This window comes from Octodon degus, unplaced genomic scaffold (assembly GCF_000260255.1).
Source record: "Octodon degus isolate 3935 unplaced genomic scaffold, OctDeg1.0 scaffold00046, whole genome shotgun sequence".
Taxonomy (NCBI): domain Eukaryota; kingdom Metazoa; phylum Chordata; class Mammalia; order Rodentia; family Octodontidae; genus Octodon; species Octodon degus.
The window spans coordinates 12084576-12091445 of record NW_004524622.1 but is presented as its reverse complement, the minus strand read 5'-3'; the positions used below and the strand labels follow the sequence as shown (position 1 = coordinate 12091445).

Below are 6870 nucleotides of genomic sequence, written 5' to 3'. Positions count from 1 at the left end.
TAGTGAACAAAGAAGGAGGAAAAAAGGCCCTTGCTGTTATGGAGCACTCATTCTTTGGAGAGGAAAGGCAGCTGAGAGGAAGATAAAAATACATGTACACATATGTACATACAGATGGAGTTACCTAACAGATACAACAATGGAAAGACAATAAGTGGAAGAGGGTCCTAGCTTTTTATGGAAGTAGCTAAGGAAATCAAATTTGTCCTGATTCTTCAAGGCTAAGGTGCACCCTGCCAAGAAAGGAGATTTGACAGTGTTCTAGTTAATGGAAGAAGGGAAATACACATAGATGCACAAGCACACATGTGATCATCTCTTCATGATCACATTTTCATATTTTAAGCATGTTCATGACTAGGATGGGAGCATATTTCTTCAAGAATGGTATAAGTGACAAGGAGTTCTTGTGAGAGTTCTGGCATTCTGGATGTTGAGATTTATCTTATAGTTTTCTTGTTTTCTAGGTGAAGTTCCCTCTGAAAAGGGAAAGTTTATTAGCTCAAATAAAAATGCTACTTGTAATGGAAAGGTTTTCCCTTTCTATTTTCATGTTCGACACAATATAGAATACTTCTATAAAGAAATGACTTAGTTTTCTCCTGATCCTCAATGTTAAAGGGGGAAAGGTTTATTTAGCTCACAGTTTGTAAGTGTTTCAATCACTAATTGGCTGGCTCCATGGCAGGGTGACACACGGAAGAGGGACAACAATTCATGGAAGAAGAAGACAGAGGAAAGCAACATGGGCAGAGTAAGACAAGTCTCTTTCTGTCCTTTATATCATATCTAGTCTACTGGGATTAGGCAGTACCAATCCAATCAGTAGACTGATCCAGAAATCATTCTCCTTTAATCACAGCACCCTTAATCCCATCTTGCACCACCAATCAAACACTCTTGATTGAGCCACCTCCAAAAAAGCCATATGGCCACATGAGGCTTTAGGGGGGACATGTAGTCACAAGCCATAAAATGAAATGTGTGTGAGTTTTCCAATCCTACAGCACATCAAGCAGTTATCTACTAGATACTGAACAGGTATAATATACCTACTAATCCAATTCAATTCTAACACTGCTAAGAGTTAGTGTCAAGTGCCATGGTTTAAGGGATCAGTTTTACAAGATCGTGTCCCAACTCAGATGCTAATTATAAAGTCCCATGTTGTGACATGTACTGTCCTTCTAACCACCCAGCTACAAATTACGGTTCCCATGATCTTCTCAAGTGAAATTATTTGCAAGAATTGCTCACAACACTACAGGAAACATTCTACTTACATTTACCTATACAAAGGCTACAGATGAGCAACCAAGTGAAAAAATACATACAGAAAGAAATGATACATAGAGCAGGGGAAGGGGAAAGGAGCCTCCATACTTTGTCTGGGTGTCTACTCCTGCAGAGTGTACGCCCCATGTTGACTCTCCAAGTCTACGACCAAGGATATGAAAATTGGAGCTCCACTGCTATCATGCTGCCTACTAGGCAAAACAGCAGACATGCACCCTCCTCCTTGGTCTGATATTGCACAAGTGCATCTGTTTGGAAAAGTTAGCTATTGTACAAGACGAAAACTACAAGTAAGTCCAAGATACGCAATGCTTATTTTTCTCTTGTCTAACACAGAGCATATTATAAATGTTTGAGATGGAATTGAATGAACCCATCACTTTGTCTGCCAAAAACCTTAACAGAAGATTTTGATTAGTAGGTATTATGTTTGGGAGAACTGTTCTGAATCTGGAGAACTTCTTTAATTCAAGGTAAATCAAGATAATTGGTTACCAATGAAGTGTCCAGCTTTGAAGCCCCCGTAGAGTGCCCCAGAAGGAAGGAATTGGAAGCAGGACCAAAGAAGAATAACACTAATTATGGGAAGTATGTTAATTGTGTTGAGTTCTATCTGTGAAGTCATTCACACAAAGGTTGAAGTCCCAGCCCCTTGTTTTAGTAGCTGTGTGATGTAGTAGTACATAACCTTGATTAAATTGGTTTTTTTCTTGGCCAGTTTCCTGTCTATATTGTTATCCAATAGAGTTCTTCTGTGTTTTATTTTGTTTTGAGACAGAGGCTTACTATGTAGTCCAGACTGGCATTGAACACAACCTTACAGCCTCAGTCTCTGTAGTAAGTGGGATACAGGCAAGTGCCACCAACCCTGGCCTAAAAGAATTCTGAGACAAGAGAAATGCACTGTCTATATTATGCAGTACTGTAATCACAGGCCATATATCATTTTTGAGCACTTAAAATGTGACTAATCTAATTAAGAAACTGAACTTTAATTTTTATTTTGTTTAAATTAACATTAAAATTTAAATAGTGTGGCTACCAGCTACCTAATTTGACAGGATAAGAAGGTGCTATATAACACAGGGTAGCAATGTTGTCTGTCTAATTTCTTTTATTTATTACATTTTCTATTTGTTATATGACTACTTACAGATGCTGAGTTAGAGAAAACACATAGCTTGCAATTCAGGGAGGCATTTGACATTTGAGTGCATTTGACAAATGAACAAACACAGTAACTATAATTTACGCTTAGTCTCCTGTAGAATAATACAAGGTGCATTCTTTAAATGCATTTCAGGAGAAGCCCCTTCAAGGAGATGGTATGTGTCCCAATCTCCTTCCACTGCTGGCCTCCAGCTTAGCATGACCATGTAACAACACAACTTTAGCCAGAGAGATAAAAATGTCAACTGTCAAGTGATATTTCAGAAATTTTTTTTCAGATAGAAAAGGAATGGAGAGACAATTTGGGGTATTTCCCAATATCCAAAGATGAACAATTTGAGTATTAATCAGGATAATAACTATGATGTACTGAAACTGAAACAAATCATAATTTCATAAAATTCTGTGTGTGTGTGTGTGTGTGTGTGTGTGTGTGTGTGTGTGTGTTGCAGGAACTGAATCCAGGGCTGTGAGCATGATGTTAGGCATGTGCTCTACCAATGAGCTGTACCTACAGCTCAGGATAATTTTTTCTCTCATAGCTTAACTCTGTATCACTGAACAGTGCTAGTGAATGGATGTAGGCTTCTGGAACTGGGGAAGTATGAAACATTCATATATCCTGTTGTCCTGTATTGTCATACCTCTTAGGTAAACTAATAATACAAGAAGCGTTTCTCTTTATAAAAGTATAGTATTTCAGATAACAAATGGAAAAGAAATTATGAAATTAAAACATCATTTTATACAACAAACTAAAGGACTTAGATAACCATCCAAGTTTGGGATGCTCTGGGGGCTGAGGCAGGAGAATCCCAAGTTTCAGTCCAGCCCCAGCAATTTAGTGAGTTGGTAAGACACTGTCTTAACAAAGTGGGGCAGATGTCCTGGAATGTTGCCCAGTGCAAAGGCCTTGGGTTCAATTCTCAGTACCACAGGGGTAGCAGAGGAGGAGAAGTCATTCATTAGGTGCTTCTAGATAGCTATTAGGATTCTGATCCAAATGTGCCCAAAGGTCCATACCTAAACGCTTGAGTATCAGTCTTTGGCACTCCTGGGAGGTGGTACAGCCTTCAGTAAGTAGGGCATAATGGAGAGAATTTAGGTTCTTTGGGGATGTCCCCTTTGGAAGGATATAGGAGCCCTGTAGTGCCCCTTTGCTTCTTGGCTTACATGAGGTGAATAGATGTCCTTTATCATATGTTACTGCCATCATGGACACTATTGCAACAGACCACAATCAATGGGGCCGAGCGATGGCAGATTACAACCTCTAAAACTGTGAGGCAAAAATAAATCTTTCCTCATTATAAACTGATTACCTCAGTTTATTTTTTTACAGTACAGAAAGCTAACAACAGTGGAACACAATAGACTTGCCAAGAACAAAAGCAACAACAGTAAATCCGAACTATTAATTTAAAGTGTGTAGGCCGCGCGGGCACACAGCAGGAGGACGCGAGGGCGAGTGGGTGGTACCGGCGCGCGGAAGCTGCGGCTAGCTGTGTGCAGCCGCATCTCGGCTGTCCCCAGGGCGTGCTATGTCTCCTTCCAGGACCGAAGCGCCCGCTGTAGCCGGCATCCTAGTCCACGTCCCACCTCAGCGCCTGGAGGACATGCTAGAGAAAGAATGAGCCAGAGGGACACGCTGGTGCATCGGTTTGCTGGGGAATGTGGCGGCACAGTGGGAGCTATTCTGACATGTCCACCGGAAGTTGTGAAAACACAGCTGCAGTTGTCTTCTGTGACACTTTATATCTCTGAAGTTCAGTTGAATGCCAGGGCTGGAGCCAGTGTTAACCGAGTAGTGTCTCCTGGACCCCTCCATTGTCTAAAAGTGATCTTGGAAAAAGAAGGGCCCTGTTCCTTGTTTAGACGATCATGCCCCAATATAGTGGGGGTGGCCCCTTTCAGAGCACTATACTTTGCTGCTTACTCCAATTGCAAGGAAAAGTTGAATGGTGTATTTGATCCTGATTCTACCCAGGTTCACATGATTTCAGCTGCAATGGCAGGCATTTACTGTACATTTCTCCCGAAAAGAGATCGTGTCATCTCATGCTCCCCATCTGCAGATCATTTCCTGTAGAAATATGGACTAACTTAAACCCCATTTGGCTTATAAAGACTCGGTTATAGCTTGATGCAAGGAATAGTGGGGAAAAGCAAATGGGTGCTTTTGAATGTGTCCGTAAAGTGTATCAGGCAGATGGACTTAAAGGATTTTACAGGTGCATGTCTGTGTCCTACGCTGGCATATCAGAGACTGTTATCCATTTTGTTATTTATGAAAGTATCAAGCAAAAATTACTTGATTGTAAGACTGCGTCGATGATGGAAAGTGCTGAAGAGTCTGTGAAAGAAGCATCAGATTATGTGCGATTGATGCTTGCTGCTGCCACCTCAAAAACTTGTGCTACAACTATAGCATATCCACATGAAGTTGTAAGAACAAGATTACGTGAAGAAGGAATAAAATATAGATTGTTTTTTCAGACATGTCTTTGGTGGTTCAAGAAGAAGGTTATGGGCCACTCTACTGTGGTCTAACAACTCATTTGGCGAGACAGATTCCAAACACAGCTATTATGATGTTCACCTATGAATTGGTGGTCTACCTACTCAATGGATAGCAGCACTGGCTCCCATGCTACAAAGGAGGGAAGACCAAAAGATTACAGTGGATCATGGAATGTTGGAGCCAGCATGGTGGGCAGAAGGAATAGTAGTTTGGGACATGTACCATAACTGCCTGAAATGAAATTGGGTTAAGATAGCCACACCATATTACTTAGTCTTTCTGTAATGTGGAAAAACCTCAGCCACCTCTAAAGGAAATGCCTTTGGAAGCACAGCTATGTTAAAGTTGCCATTTTCTGTACGTGTCCACCAGGTACAGTTGTGTCTATGGACCTATGACATTGAGATAGTGCTTATTCCATGAGCATTTTTCCAGTCTCCTAAACAAAGCCATCTTTAAATATATACTGTAGCCATCCAAATGTAGTATTGACATAAACATATAACTTCTGACTTTCAATTCCTATAATATTGTAAGATAATAATAAATGGTAGATCCTCAGTATTCCCATTTTGCTGAGATGACTTGGCACTATTTTAATTCAATTATTTGGCACCAACAATCACTATTTTTGACAACCAAGGAACTATAATCTAAATATTATATGTATTAAAATGTTTGAGTTTCTTCAGTTAACAGGTGCTTGATATTGAGCATAATGTGGACTTTAAGTTGTTACCATATTAAGAAAAAAAGTTGTTACTATATAAAACTCTGTAATACTTTGCAGAATACTGTCTGCAAAGACCAACAGAATATTGTCTCTTGACCATGGCAGTGATTTAAACATGCCCTTCTATCTTCTCTAATGTTATAGAAAACAAATGAATGCATTTTTGTCTTTTCAGAATTTACTAATTTTGAACATGAATTATAACCTATCATACCTAGGTATCATTTACTTAAATTAGAAAAATTTACTGCTTTTGAATTTTTGTTTGCTTCACATTAAGAAATTGGACCTGAATTTATTTCTAGGTCAGTATAGATTACACTTATTTGGTAGAAAGAATAATGATTTTCGCATTGCCCCTTATAAGTTTTTTAATACAATGTTAATATCTGGAGCAGAGCAAATATTATAGAAGAGGGGCTCTCTGCTATCTGATTCAGCAGTCAGTATTCTTAATTGACTTGTAAATGAACAAGTTTATTTTGACAAAGAAATTTATTCTGACCTCGTTTCCTGAGTGGTATTTCATAGAAAGATCCAGGTTTCATTTGGGTTAAATGGGCTAATAGGATATAGTTTTTAAATTGTACTGTTGAGTCATCTGTACCTTTTAATACTTTCAGTGTGCCATATGTATGGCCTTTATGAAAATGTCTGCTGTAATGCTGTTAGAAGACTTTGCCTATGGATATTGCTGTGCTGGTGTGTGAGACTTCGACAATTAAACTCCAGTGTGGTATTCACTTCAGGATACCTTAACTTCAAATAAATAAATAAATATATGGTGTATCTGACATACTATAGAAATGATTCTTTGTTATATAGGTCTTGCTTTATCTTGGTCTTAAATATCCAGCAGAAAAGTATAAACATGAGGTATGAAAGTAAAGCCATATTAATATGCTGAGCTGTAAAAGGCTCAAGTCAACAACTTCTGACACTGCCAGTTCCATGGATAACCCGCTACTATTATGGACTAGTGGACTATATTAGATTATTTTGCTGAATTCATGCACCTACAATATTTGAATGGCAATGGCATACCCATCTCTTGACAAAACTAAACAAAAAAAGGGGGATATAAATGAAAGACCATTTTGTAGTGAAAAAATACATATATATATGTGTGTGTGTGTGTATATATATATAT

The 6870-nt window shown here is 38.8% G+C and overlaps 1 pseudogene; it reads left to right on the top strand.

Annotated features, from left to right (window-relative positions):
- Positions 1-4096: 4096 nt before the first annotated feature.
- On the top strand, positions 4097-5196 carry LOC101568412 (annotated as a pseudogene).
- Positions 5197-6870: the final 1674 nt, after the last annotated feature.